This window comes from Adiantum capillus-veneris, chromosome 9 (assembly GCF_014529385.1).
Source record: "Adiantum capillus-veneris isolate H3 chromosome 9, ASM1452938v2, whole genome shotgun sequence".
Lineage (NCBI taxonomy): Eukaryota > Viridiplantae > Streptophyta > Polypodiopsida > Polypodiales > Pteridaceae > Adiantum > Adiantum capillus-veneris.
In genome coordinates, this window is record NC_140939.1 from 136,040,970 (window position 1) to 136,057,170 (window position 16,201).

Below are 16,201 nucleotides of genomic sequence, written 5' to 3' on the forward strand. Positions count from 1 at the left end.
AGCCAACCAAGAGCAGACATTTGGCAATAGAAGTAGCCGAACGGAGGGAGAGATTTCAAAAAATAGAATATCATCCATTAGGACTATAAAATGCCATAGGCAGGATAGGGAGGTTTAGATAAAGACATTTCTAGAGTAGCAATTAGGCTTGCCACTTTTGGAACCATGAAAACCCATTGAAATAATGAAAATTGTACTTGATTATTTCTCTCTTGATAAAGCTAGCATATCATGAAGGGATTTTGTCCTTCATGATGATTTTGTGCTCTTTGTGTAGCAAATTTATGCATCTATGCCAAGAAAGAGAGAGTGCTTACCATGAAGCACATTACCCTCTCATGCTTGGGATCCAAGATTGACTAACACCTAGTATAATATAAATAATGCACAATGTCCAAACAATTGAACTAGGGATGACTTCAACCTTTGATAAGACTCTAGATAGCCAAATTATCATCATTAGAGTAAATTGTGCACACAACTAGGATCCAAGATTGACTAACACCTAGTATAATATAAATAATGCACAATGTCCAAACAATTGAACTAGGGATGACTTCAACCTTTGATAAGACTCTTGATAGCCAAATTATCATCATTAGAGTGAATTGTGCACACAACTAGGATCAAAACTTTGATTTCTAGGTATGGACATACACTCGATTTGTTGTCAATTTTCTTTTTTTATCAATGCATAAAGTCAAATTTTTTAGTCGAGCATTTATCACAATGTACACACATGAATCTTGATAATTCTTTTTGGCATAATTATGTCACAAGACTCGAGGATCAAAACTATTTATTTCATTACCAACCTAATAAAAAATTGCACACAATGTCAAAGAATTGCATCAAACACTTAATTTTGACATAACTTTAGCACAAGATTGGATCCAAATTAACATACAAAAAATCAAATTAATAAGTGAACTTGCATCTTGATAGCAATCCAACAAAATCTTTGCTCCACACCTAGATGCATCAATGCACGCACATATGTGCACCTCTAGTTTGGATCCAAAATTCATCGGTTTTGGCAAATAATCAAACACTCAAATCACACAATTAGGCATCCATTAGCACAAATTATCTAGATTAGATTGAAGATTTAACCTCTAATCAAAAGGTTATACATACATCACACATCAAAGTTAGCATTTAGGTTCACAAAATTAGGCAATTGTTAGTAGAAATTAGTGAAAGTTGGCATGGAATCAGTGAACATTAGTATGAAACTAGTAGAAATTAAAATGGAATTGAGGGTAATATAACTCAAAACTGGTTGCAATCATTGCAAACACATACCAAATCAAATAAAAATTGAGTTTAAACTCAAATCCAACACAATTAGTGACCAATTAGTAGAAATGATTCAATTCAAATATTCTTACCATTTCATGCTTGACTCCACTAGCTTATGCTATCGTCCTAACAATGATGCCAAATTTTGGGGGGTGTCGTAGCCACTGGACAAAACCCACAATCCAAGACCAACAAATGCTCAATCCAAGGAGTAATCCAAGACCAACATTTCAATTTAAGGGGCAGGGCTTGGAGGCATCACATAAGAGTTTGAAAGCTTTATTGGATGCTTTGACTAAGAGGATTCATGAGAATGCTACACGATTTTTTGAATAACTTGAATATCACTAATTTCATTCTACTCATCAATCAAAAAATCACTTACACACATATTAGGCCAATGGAGTCCGACTTGTGAATCTCCCTAGGTCATCACAAGCCTCAAAATCACAAACATCACAAGGAGACTTATGGAAATTACACATTAATTACATTGATGTTGGCCTCTCTAACTATGACATGTCAATCAAAATTCTTCAATCATAATCACACTTAGATCCACAAACCTACTTACACATAAGCATATAATTAGGTACCCGCTCTAATCAGAAGACCAAGAGTGCACACATACTTGAACAATCAAGCTAATTATATTTTTTAATCACTAATTGAAATACTTATGACAAGATAGGAGTGAAATGAAAGCAAGAAGCGATTAGTTTTTCTAAATAAAAAATAATGAAATTCTAAGTCTGCTCCATTACTCAATGAAACATAAAAGAACCAAGATTAATGAGAATAATGAGAATTAGATTAGAATCAAATAAATACCAACTCTATGTGCAAGAATTAAGCACTCGCCTTCAAAGCACGAGCTTGAAGCTCAAGGCTAGGCCATTCAAAAAATGATCACAAAAAGATGGCTACTTAAGAATGGGCTTCAAAAGGATTGATCTGTACACAAGAGGTTTTCTTTAATAGGCATGGAATCCAAGCGTCTATACATTATGCATAAATTATTCTCATCTACCATAGGATATACAATGTGAAACTCCTAATGAGCTCAAAATCATACAAAATCAAATGGAAAAATTATGGCACATCCTCCTTTGTTGATACATGTGCTATCTTTTTGTAATAGAGGAGTATTTATTTTTATTGGAAGGCTTATAGACACACTTTTTCAATTTAACAGTTTAAAAACCTCTACCCAAGAAGTGTTAGGTTTCCCCACTTCCAAGGACTTGAGGCTACAAAAGCGTACTTGTGGATACTGAGAACAAGAATTAAGCTAGATGATTAATCATGCGTACAAGGCTAATATAAAAATAGTGTCCAATTCACTTGTGAGAAGCTTATATGTCTCCTTTCCTCGAAGCTATATGAGCAATATGTAGAAGAGGTGATACCAAGGAAAAAACTATGTACTAAGAAATTCTCTGAATTGAGCTATGAATGTAATGGGAATAGAAATTCTTCCCTTTGAAGCACCTACAAATCTAGAAGTGAGCACAAAGCTAAGGATAGGAGAAAAAAAAAAATCTAGACTTAGCTTCATAGCTTCATTGCGTGAATCTAACACAAAGCTAAGGATAGGAGCAAAAACACAAAAAACAAGATTTTCTATAAAGGTTTTCTGCTAGACTTAGCTTCATAGCTTCATTGCATGAATTTTAGTTCCCCCACACATCTTAGTAGATCTAGCATACTGCACATGCTTGCCTTTGACTCCTTGTGCAATCTTGGACTCATTTCGAAGTCCTATGACTCTATCTCTCTTTGTTCTTATTATATTATAACACATACCAAGAGAAAGATGAACCAAGTGTTTTTGTTCATAAAAGTTTTCTTCATAGCACAAAGCTTTACTCATGCAATTATCTTTCATCAAATACCTGGAATCTCTTTTTGTAGGTGCTGACAACTACATAGCCACAATATGTTGAGAGTGAGAGGCGTGGAACTCTATTTCTTAAGAAATGCAAGCACGTGGAAATTGAATAAAGAGGAACATATAAGGATCAACAAACAATCAACTAAGAAGAAAATTATTTGCATGCTCAAAAGTTGTTTGATATTTTACATTTGAGATATTAATTATTATTAAAAGCACAATTCCTCTAGAATTTGCAAGCAATTAAACAAGCATGTATAGGATGGTTGATCGGTTTTGCATGAATCAAGAATGAAAACCTCTTTCTAGTTTTCCAAGACAATGGAGATATTAGAGTGGGTTGATGTCATGATGGATAATCATTGAACAAGGAAAGATGCTTCCATGAAGAGTGATTGACCATTAGAGGTCTAGAGGATCCAATTTGAGACATATGAGATACATCCACATTAGACACCCTCATAATTGAGGAAATTGGTCAGGCAACATAGCTAAAAGCTAATGTGCAAATGACCCAAATAAGGAACAAAGTGGATTCAAAATTGTGAGAGTCTCTCCAATCTAGACCATGATATCTAATGTTTTAGGAAGTTTAAAATATTTATCTTTGATGTGGAGTGGTTCAAGGTTTCATTTGTGGCCCCATTTCCCTATCAATTTTTTTTTGGGTGTGTAGTTCAACCCCTCTCTAAGGCTAAGGATTACTTGAGAAATTTTAAGCCATTCCTAGTTTACTCCTTTACTCTTTGGGATTTGGAATTTGTGTGTTATAAAACATTCGTATCTTTGGTTAGGAAGACGGAGGATATTAAAAGGGCTAGCACTTTCAATAGATAAACATGCTTTCTTAACTAGAAAAGGTAGCAAACTAGAAAAGGTAGCAGGACTTGGGCAAACAAACTTATGCCATTACAAACATATGGTAGGAGAGATCTTTGATATATAATAGTATGTGTCACGATCTTGTGTTGGTTGATGAAAGTTTTCATTGTTGTGTTGTGTTCAACGGTGAGGTTGGAATTTTTCAAGGTACTTGACATATACATTGTGCAATGCAAACTATGAACAAGATGAGGTTTGATGCTCAAATTGCCTTTGATATTGAGCTCTCAACATAGTGCATGGGGGTCTTGAAGGGTAGGTTTATTGATGATAATAAACCAATAAGAAGAAGAGTTTTAACATTGTGAGAACAAGTCCCAAAAGAGACCTCATAGATCTATCAATGAATTTTGAAAACAAGACCTGATATTTTGCTTCTTATGCTACTGCATGGGGGTGGGTTTTGAATGGTAGGCTTGTTGATGACAATAGAAGAGCTAGGGATGAGCATGCTATGGGCTGGTAATTTGGCAATCAATATAAGAAAAAATACATCTGCCTTTGTCTATCTTCATCCCACATGGAGAAAAACAAAGCATGCGTAGGAGGATGTGGAAACATTCTCATTTGTGATTTGATAGGCATAAAATTTAACCTTGAATTTTTTACATGCTATTGTTGGATAGAATTAAAGAGAAGAACATTGTGTCTTCCATAATGGAAAAGGATTCCATAAAGATCAAACACCGCTATGGTAGACACCTTGGAGGTAGCATAATCTAGGAAGAAATCTAATCTACGAAAAGGACAAAATCATAAGGCTTCCTATTCCCATTTGTCTTTGGTGAGTGGAATAAGCTGGAGCTTGAAAGCTATTCCATAGTTAGTCTTAGAGTAATTTCTTAGGAATTTAGATCTTTAGACACCAGATGACCATATGACGTAGAATCAAACAAGAAGATTTCAGATGATAGATTTAGATGAGACTGGCACATAACATCAAACAATGATTGGATTGGAATGAATAGACGTCACATTATGAGACAACTAAAAACTGTAGTTCAAATTACAAAATATAGTTTAGAATACAATTGGTTTGGATTTAGGTTTGAATACATACAAGGTTACAAAACTCTCGAATGATTGGCTGACAACCCACAATCAAGTTTTGGCTTGGAGAGTACAAATGATACAAAGGATCAACACTAAGAGATCATAAGCTCTCCTGAATGATACCATGTAAGGGTCATAAGTGTCAACCTTCAAGTCTCCTAAAATGAAAATAATGGGTCCTATTTATCTGTGTTGGCACTGGGTTCTGATTGCTATGCATAGTCATACAATATGCAACTAGTCCACTAGGTTCTGACTGCTCTGCACAATCCTACAATATGGAACTAGTCCATTCTGCCTCCATGTGGCATCTTCTAGTGGTGGTAATTTTGGAAAGCCTCAGCCTGTACTCTCCAGAGAGAGGACCCGTGCAAAGCATCTCTCTAAAGAGACCAGTCCCACCATCTACATTCCTCCTCCTCTTACCTAAATTTTGGTATATGCAAAATGTTAGATAACAAGGCTTCATATTTTGAGTTTGCCCTTTCTTTTTTCTGGTGCCTTCTGCACAATAGGCTTCTGGAGTAGCTCTACAAGTTGGCATCTGAGCAAATAGAGTTTGTGGCCCACACTTTTGTTGACTGGTTCCCGATTGTATGGAGTTTCTCCTTTTGAGTGGTCATCATGTTGACTTCATAGGGTGTGAGATGGTGCCATTTATTTGTGTCAAGATCATACATTATTTTCTTTCCCTTTGTTAGTCTAACTCTGGCCAACTTGTGACATATGGAGGTGGTTGTCATCCACCCAACTGGATCTGGTTGATTTACTTTAATTCTAGCTTCAAATAATCTCTCAACCATTTTATTGAACTTAGGCTCATGACCAGCCTTGTTGGGTAGACTCTTTTTTGGGATCTTTGATGCTTGGATAGACAATTGTAGAAGGTCATTTGTATGTTGTACGAGCTGCCTCAACTAGTCTTTCCACTACTTCATCATCTCTATGAAGTTGGCCAAGTCTTCCTTTAGCTGAGCAATCATGTATTTCTGTTAGTGTTGTTTAGTACTACTTTCCAAACTACTCATAGAGAATTAGTATGCTCATTCCGATCTTGAAGCTAGTAAAAAATCCGAGCAAAGCCATTTGATCTACAGGTTCATTGTACATTGAGTAGATTGATGGGTAGAACCTTGGGAGTTTATCTTGTTTCATAGGCAATGCATACATAAAAAAGGGAAATCTGACATGGTTTGATGTAGTGCATTACACTGTCATTTGAAAAGGGGAATCTGGCATACTTTTGATGTAGTGCATTACAATGTCATTCTCAACCATCATCTTCTTGGTGATCCTGACCAAATGGAACAACCTTTTAAGAGCTTGTTCTTGCTCCCGCAGTGTCATTCTGGTCACCTTGCCTTTGCTAATTGATGCATTGTTTTTTAGTAGTATCGCCACCCTATGATCCTGTATCTTTTGAGAAATTTATAGCTTGTGACGTGTTGCCTTCATTTCATCTCTAATTAACTTCATGCAGTTGTAGGCTGTTTGGTTCCCTAATAGGACTTTGATTGAATCCCCAAACTTTGTGTTTTCATCGTAGTAAGACTTTGGATCTAGGGACTCCCTTGTGCATCTTCCTTGGGAATGATATCTTTTGAAATTCTAGCAGAAACTTAAATGAAATTAGGGTTAGAAGATAGTTGGCATTCCTCTTGATCATGATACTTCCATGCTTTCCACTTAGCCACCATTCTTCTAGCTCCGACATTAAGCATTTCAAGTCTCTCTAAGATCCGAATAAGCATAGTTGTTGTCACACAATTAGGTCTAGATTTAACGTTTCTTCTCTTGCCTTAGCTTCTTGTTTAGAATCAGAGCTTGTGTTGAGAAAAGGGAGTCATACTAAGAGTCTAAATCTCTCTCTATTTGAATAGCTTTCCCTTTATCTCTACATGCAAAAACCAACCGTTATTGAGCTTGATCGATTTGTCAATCGTCTAGGGTTTGCTCAAGCTGGTTGTCCTAAGTTTGATTAGCTTGATTATTTGGCGTCTGACCATGCTACTCCTTGGATTGCTCTGGCGTTTTCTCAACTTGGCAAATTGTTTGTCTCTGGTATGGAGCATCGGTACGAAGGATTTAATATTTACATAATTACCAAAAATTTTGTGTGATCACAAGGTCTTATTGACATATTTACATAATCACACTTAACATGATCACAAACAAGCCGATTGAGAGCAACGTGAAAACCCACAAAAAGCTCGTTGGGCAATGCAGCTTTCTTTGCGAGCCCGTCGGGAATTAGTGTTTTCCCTACAGGCCCATCAAAAAAACCCAGATGCTCAATGGTCCGCAACATGATATATATAGGGCTCCGATTGGGCCCGCTGGGTGTTATTGCTTGAGTCACTTTCTGTGTGTGTGTGTGTGTGTGTGTGTGTGTGTGTGTGTGTGAGAGAGAGAGAGAGAGAGAGAGAGAGAGAGAGAGAGAGAGAGAGAGAGAGAGAGAGAGACGATCGCCTTCGCAGGTATGTCAAGAGGAGAGAGGGGATCGTGTGGAAGCGTGTCTACATCACAGTGTGCAGCAACAGCAGAGTACGTGACCACACGACCTGGGTGTGTGTGTGCATTGTGTGGTAGCGTACCTTTTGTCGTATTGCGTGGAAGTCATAAGGTACCTTACCACACAATGTAAGTGTGTGCGTAAGTTTTTCTACGAAACAATGCTTACCACGGGGGCATCACCTCAGTGACACAGGGAATATGGTGTCCTTGTGGTAAGTATTGGCTCATTGTCTGGGCACTACGTCAGTAACGTGGCAATTCTAGTATCTTTATGGTGATTCAACTTCCCTTCCCCTTTCCAGAAAAACATATGGGCATCGATCGGTAAAGCGGCTATATGATGCTCGTAAGCCATTATCGCTCTTTTGATTTGGGCGGCACTCGATCGATAACGCGGCTAATTGAGTATTGTTTGTTAGAAGCATTTGTTTTTTCATAAATGTGGCATTCGGGTTGTTAACCCGGCCGTACAAATGTCATATAATTTGTATGGGCATGTGCAGTTCATTTCTTAAAGTATTAAGTATATGAAATACTTGGTCAGTAACGTGGCCGTGAAGAGTATTTCATACACAAATGTTTGAATTGTCAGATATTGTTGTTTTGAAGTATTGTTGTGAAAATATATACGATCTAATCATATTTAAAACAATGATTTATTCATCAATCATTGTTGCTATTTTAAATGCTACATTTACATAAATAATATTCACACTATGTTATTTCTCTATCTCTACAAATAGCTATTGTACTTTCAATTTAAAAAAGTATATGTACACATTTTTCATGTAAAACATTCATTTTAATCTTTTTAAAGAGCAAGACTTTCTTTGCAATTTATGAGTGGTTTGTATACTTTCAATGTTTTAAAATGAGCTAAAATGAAATTGACAATATCTTCTATTGGTATTTTTTTTTGACGTGATAACGTGCAAAATATAAACTCACGTCATATGTTCTATCGGAATATTTTGAAATGTTTTGGGTTTTTAACTTGTTCTGTTAGATCTGGATGATATCCTTATGAGTTACTTATTTTTATTGCATTTTACATGATTAAACATAGCATTTTAAAGTCAAAATGATTATCAACCTAAATGAATCTAATCTTGCACAATTTTTTAAAGTCTGTAAGTCAAGGTATGGTTTGTTTGAGCTAGCGTGAGAGTGCAACGTGCAAAATATAAATTCACGTCTTGTGGTTTTCAAACAATATGCTAAAATGTTTCAGGTTTTTAACTGTAATGTTTGATCTGGATAATTTTCTTAAAAGTTACTTGTTTTTTATGCATTTTTATGAGTAAACATAACATTTTAAAGTGAAATGGTTTTCAATCTGTATCAATATAATTGTGCACATTTTTTGAAGTCTTCAAGTCACGGTTATGGTTTGTCTGAACTAGTGTGAGAGTGTCACTACACCCATGAAATTGTATTTGATATGTTGTTTTTTATTGTCCAGTGCAAAAATGACGCCAAATCAAAAGAAAATTATTATGAGTGCCATTCGGAAAGAATGTATTTTGGCAATATCATCATGTGTAGATGGTCGCATACAACAAATTAGTGAAAGTGACGTCTTCATTAAAGACCTCAGTAGTGCTATATGGGAGAACACAGAGAGTAGGTTGCGAGGGGAAGGCCAATATGAGTTGTTGATTCCAACATGGATCTGAGAATTTGACCCCCACCACAAGGTCAGGACAGTGTTGGGCAATATGAAAGCCAGTTGTTGCAGAGACTTAAAAGAAGATATCCCTCCCACCTGTGATATGGAAAAAATAGAGCTCTGGGACAAATTATGGGAGGAGCAAAAGGTCAAGATGAAGTGGGTGAAAGTTCAGGACCAAGCTTCCTTGCCCAAGAGATTGAAGATGGCCCAAGATGCACAAGCGGCTTTGGGTGGCCGATCAGATGCCAGCGGCACCGACACAATCATACACACAACATTGAATGCCAAGTGCACTCATCTGATCGGCATTCCCCACGAGGCCACGGTGGAGGTACAAGGATTAGAGCAAGCTCTTTTGGTGTGTGCACATTATACACCATTCAAGGCATCTCTTTCTTTCCAGAGCACATTATATATGTAGGAAAATGCTACAAGGGAGGAAGTGATGCAAAATTTGATAGCTTGCAGGCAAAGCAAGGAATACAAACACTTCACCCCTCCATTGTAAGATGCATTGGATTTACCACCAAGGCTCCCTGGATCACAATCTTTCCATACTACAATGGGGGCACCTTGGGGGAAATGATGTGCCGGTAGCTTGCCATTCGCCCACGGAGCGTTCAAACGCTACATGCATAGGCTACAACATGGTTGAGGTTGCTGCTACCAACAAATCAACACTTATTAGAGATAGAGACTACACGGATCAAAGCAGTGATTGAGCAGATGCGAGCAATCTTACACGCTTTAATTGATGGGGTTGCGGCTGCTCACTCAGCTGGTATAGTGCACAACGACCTGCAACCTTTCAACATAATGTTGGACTTTAGTTGCACAAATAAACCCTGCATCGACATCATTGATTGGGGCATGGTGCTTAGAATGCAATCCAAGCGCATATCAAATAATTATTTGCATCCAAGTGCTCAATTGGACTTTGCAATTTTGGAGGCACAATCAACAAGGGAAGGAGAGATTGCAAAGTGACAATGGATTGCTCCAAAAATATACGATCCACGGTGCACAGATGCATACACAAAATCAAATGACATTTATGCATTAGGACTTCTATTTGACATGTTGACAGACTTTTGGAGTGCAGCTAGGAAAGTTTATTTTCCAGAAGAAGTATTTTACCACCCTGATCAAGATGCCATGAGGGATATTTAGATAAAAGTAGACTGCTAGATGAAGTTAAGAGAGTGGGAAGCTAAAAGAAACACATTAGATGTTTTGATCTTTTTCAAAGAGAATTGAAAAATAGACCCTAATCCTGTCCAGCAATCGCTTGTTGAACTTGCACCGTCTTGTCTGGATATTTTATTTGCATTGAAGTCTATTATTTGGGTTTGGGGTGGTTCATCTCATTGAATCATTTGAAATTTATTTGAATCTATCTGTCTCTAGTCAATTGTCTTGTATTTTCATTTGATCAATTGTCTTATGGTTCAATCAGTCGTGATCTTGTTTTTTGCATCAGTTGAGATTTGATTGAATTAAGATATGACATGTTGTGGAGTGGATGAGACTGCTATATGTTGTGGTATCTTTGAGGCTTTTGAATCATGAGAATAAATTTTTGTCAAAGATATTGAATATTTGTCTATTTGTCCATTATAGTTCTAAGATACTATAGCCGATGAAGAACAAGTTTGTGGTACCCAAACGGTGCAAGATGATCAACAGAAAGTGGCTGTCAATGCATTTCAACACATGAAATCTCTAACACACGGTATGTAGGCACAACAAGCGATGAGCACTGCTCAACAAATATCAAAATGGGCAAATCCAAACCACATGCAATGGAAAGATATCAATAAGAAGTGACCAAGGATACAATTAAAACAATATGGCTGTGTGAGGATGTGGAGATAAATAAAGGACAGTGGAAGGTATCAAAGTGCCTTCACCAAGCGATCAAAGATAACGCTGAGAGGATCTACCTGGAAGTTTATGGCCATCCATTGCACAATGCAGATTGTGCGTTATATTTTGCAAAAATACTATATGTACATTTTTTGCATCTGCGACCAATAGACTTTTTGTCAAAGGAGACAAGTGTAGCCACCCATGATATCAGGGAGAGTTGTGTAACTTTCACATGGGATGAGCTGGCATTGATAGTTGAAGTACCGACATACAATTAAAAAGCAAAAAGATATTTACATGACACAATTGGCAGAGAAAGATGCAAAAATAACATGGCTTTCTATAGCCATCCAAACACCCCAAGCATCCCAAGTCCGAATATGGAGAAATGTATTCATCGCTTAAGCTAGGATGTTCATCATAATTTGACACATCGAGTGAATCCTCTACCTATACATGGGACACACATTAGTCACGTCGTCATGCATCCAGAGTTGGTACCCCCATCACAATCAGATGCATCTTCATCTTCCCAGTGTCCAGTTTGCTACAAGAATTTTGATGGTTGGAGTGGATACTATGCATTGGCATGTGGTCATTATTATCACCTCGTGTGTTTAGTTCACTTAATGCAAAATAGTAGCCGATGCGCAATCTGTTCACAAGATGTTCCACAAGGAATATATTCTATGTTTGGTATGGCAAATAAGTAAAAATTCAAGAAAGCCCGCCAAGACACCCCTAGCACAGTTAGAAATCTATTTGGTAACAAAGATGCAGGTTCAGAGCATAACAATTGAGATCGACAGATTATGTATAATTGCTACTATGAAGCATTATATATGATTAAAACACGTTGAATACAAGCTCTTTAATAATGGTATTTGACACAATCTTCATTCTACTCTCAAGCTATATTGAATCTATGAAGTTGTTATCTAGTTGTTATGGGTCTTCTTGTAATTCAACTTCCACATCTATTATCATATTTTCTTCTATTTCGTCTATAGTGCATTGAGATACACCGACATTGAGCTCTTCTTTGTCTTTGTTTTGACAATCATACAACCGGACTGCATTTCCTCCTTGTATAGCCACCACTTTTGATTTGATGCAATATCTTTTCGTTGCAAAACATAAGCACTAATTTTTTTGCTCTGTATGCTAATAATTTGTTGCAAATAGTGCTATGAACATACTTGTACATACTATAATTTCTCCCTGAACTTCAGTTTGCTGCACGTTGCACTAGTACTTTCATTGCAAGGGGATGTAAGGTCGAGTAATGCTCTTCACATTCATCATCCACCACTTTCATGCAGGTTGCTCTTTTACCATTGACTGTACCATTGAAAATCACTCACCGGAAACCAAAATTTTCACGGACAAGAATCAGGGGCAACTTTAAAGGCCGGTGGCTGGTGGCCAAATTCAATGGCCGGTGGCCGAATTCAAAAGCGGACTTGTCTTCTCAAGGGCGGCCACACATGGGCGGATTGGAGGGTCCGATTTGGACTTATTCGCACAAGGGCGGCTACACATGGCTGTCTCTCATAAGAGAGGGCAACCCTTTTGGCCTATAAAAAGAGGCCATTTCTACACACATTTCATAGTGTGAAGTTGATGCAACAAGGTGAGTGTGAGGTGGTGAGAGTGAAGCAAGGCGGGAGCTCCATTAAGGGTATAATCCCTTTGTAAACTACTTCTTGTTTTGAAGTACTAAAGCCATTGAGTGGCTGCTTTCCCGTGGACGTAGCCCACATTGGGTGAACCACGTATATCGTGTGTACTCTCTCTCTCTCTCTCTCTCTCTCTCTCTACTCTATAATCTCGTGTATATAAATCTGTCTCTCTCCATTAAGTAATCTACTCAATTATCTATTTAGCTACGTCTTATTTCCTAACAACTGGTATCAGAGCAAGGTTTGCTCGTAGCTAAATTATCTCAAGGAAAGGATTCCTTGAATTGAGTGGGAGTTATGTCGGAGGAAGGGAAGCTCAAGATTGAGAAGTTCAACGGCAAAAACTACCAACATTGGAAGATGCAGATTGAAGACTATCTCTACTAGAAGGACCTCTATTTGCCACTAGGCGGTCTTGCGAAGAAGCCCGCAACAATGGCAGATGAAGCATGGATTGTCCTTGATCGAAAGGCACTGGGAACAATCCGGTTAAGCTTGGCGTCAACGGTGGCCTTCAATGTTTCGGAGATGAAGACCACGGAGGACTTGATGAAGTCACTTGACAACTTCTACGAGAAACCATCGGCATCCAATAAGGTATTTCTTATGAAGCGCTTGTTCAATCTAAAGATGGCAGAGAATGGTTCAGTTGCAGAACACCTAAATGACTTTAACACAAACATAAGTCAACTTCGATCAGTGAATATCAATTTCGATGACAAAGTGCGAGCTCTCCTTATACTATCATCTCTACCGGATAGTTGGGACAGCCTTGTGATGGCTGTAAGTAATTCTATCTCTGGCACAAATACTCTTAAGTTTGATGATGTTGTGGGTGTTCTCCTAAGCGAGGAAATGCGAAGGAGAAGCACAGGAGAATCATCAAGTGCTGCACTATCAGTGGAAACAAGAGGAAGGCTTAAGGAGAGGTTCAAAAACCAAAAGGGTCGTGATCGCTCAAGGCAGAGCAAGTCACGCACAAAGTCAGTTCTTGAATGTTGGAACTGCGGCAAGAAGGGCCACGTCAAGAAGGATTGCTGGTCCAAGAAGAAGAAGGAGACAGAGTCTCAAGCCAACAAGCCAACATCGGAGGCCAATGTGGCAGGTAAAGTAGAGCAAGATGCTCTAATTCTCTCATTAGACAATGTGTCTAATTCCTGGATAGTAGATTCCGGGGCTTCATTCCATGCGACACCACACAAGCAACATTTCCAAGACTACACCAAAGGTAATTTTGGGTATGTATACTTGGGAGATGATGAAGCTTGTGAGATTGTCGACAAAGGTACAGTTTCTGTCAAAACTGCTAACGGAAATGAATGGAAGCTTAAAGATGTTAGGCATGTTCCTTCTCTTCGCAAAAATTTGATCTCTATAGGACAATTGGACGATGAAGGTCACAACATTGCATTCGGAAACAAATGGTGGAAGATCTCAAAGGGATCTTTGGTGGTTGCCAAGGGTGAAAAAGTCGGTACACTTTACTTGTGTACTGTTAGCATGCAACCTTCAGCTTGTGCAGCAACTACAAAAGTTGACAGTGCGGTGTGGCACTACCGACTTGGGCATATGAGTGCCAAAGGAATGCAAATCCTTCAAACAAAGAAGCTTCTACTAGGTTTAAAAGAAGTGGACTTAGAGTTTTGTGAAGATTGTGTTTATGGTAAACAAAAGAGGGTAAAATTTCAAAAATCAGGAAATGAAAGAAAAAATAAAAAACTTGAGTTGGTTCATTCTGATGTTTGGGGTCCTGCAAGTACACCATCACTTGGTGGCTCATTGTACTATGTAACATTCATAGACGATGCGACTAGAAAAACATGGGTTTATGTCATGAAGAATAAATCCGATGTATTTTCCATATTTCAAAGGTGGAAAGCCTTTGTGGAGAATGAAACAGGTACCAAGGTTAAATGCCTCAGATCCGACAATGGAGGCGAATATTGCAGCCAAGCTTTTGAAAGCTTTTGTGCTAGCAATGGCATTCAGAGGCAAGGACAACCCCAAGGACACCTCAACAAAATGGGATTTCGGAAAGGATGAACAGGACAATCATGGAACGAGCACGAAGCATGCGGCTACATGCAGGCCTACCGCTTGAGCTTTGGGCGGAAGCTGTAAGTACGTCTGTGTACTTAATCAATCGGTCACCCTCAACGGCATTGGATGGGGGAGTTCCAGAAGAGGCATGGACAGGTAAACCGGTGAATTATGCATTTCTCAAAGTGTTTGGGTGTGAGGCTTTCATGCACATAGATAGAAGCCTAAGATCAAAGTTAGATGCAAAGTCCAAAAAGTGTTTCTTCATTGGCTATGGAGAAGGAGACTTTGGGTATCGCCTATGGAATCCTGAAGATGGTAAAATCTTAAGGAGTAGGGATGTAATTTTTAACGAACAAAACTTGGAAAGAAAACAAACAAAAGAAACAGGTGATGAGTACATGGAGTTTGAGGACGGTGAAGACTCAAGGACTGCAAACGGTGACAATGTGCAACAACGTCAACCAAATGAGGAGCCTCAACCTATTCCCCGAAGATCTACAAGAGCAAGTAGACCTCCAGAAAGGTTTGTTCCTTCCTTCAACCATCTCTTGATCTCAGATTCTGGAGAGCTGGAATCATATGAAGAAGCTATGCAACATGAATCCAAAGAAGAATGGACGAAGAGCATGCAAGTGGAGATGGACTCACTACATCGCAACCAAACATGGGAGTTGGTTGAGTTGCCTAAAGGTAAGCGGGCACTTCAAAACAAATGGGTGTACAAGCTAAAGGAAGAAGAAGGTGGGAAGAAAAGGTACAAGTCTAGGCTTGTGGTAAAAGGTTTTTCTCAAAAGAAAGGTATTGACTTCAATGAAATATTTTCTCCTGTTGTAAAAATGAACTCAATTAGGCTTGTCTTAAGCCTTGTGGCTGCTCATGATCTAAATCTCGAGCAAATGGATGTAAATACGGCATTCCCTCACGGTGACTTAGAGGAGGAAATCTACATGCTTCAACCAAAGGGGTATGAAGTAAAAGGTAAGGAGAAAATGGTTTGCAGATTAAAGAAGAGCTTGTATGGTTTAAAGCAAGCATCAAGACAATGGTACTTGAAGTTTGATCGATGGATGTTGGATCCTTGATTCACAAGATGCAACTCGGATCACTGCGTCTATACGGAGAATTTGGGAGATGGGAAATTCATCATCCTAATGTTGCATGTTGATGACATGTTGATTGCAAGTGCTAACATGCAGGACATCAAAGACCTAAAAGAGGAGCTGTCCAAATATTTTTCAATGAAAGATTTAGGTGCTGCAAAGAGGATACTTGGTATGAAAATATCAAGGG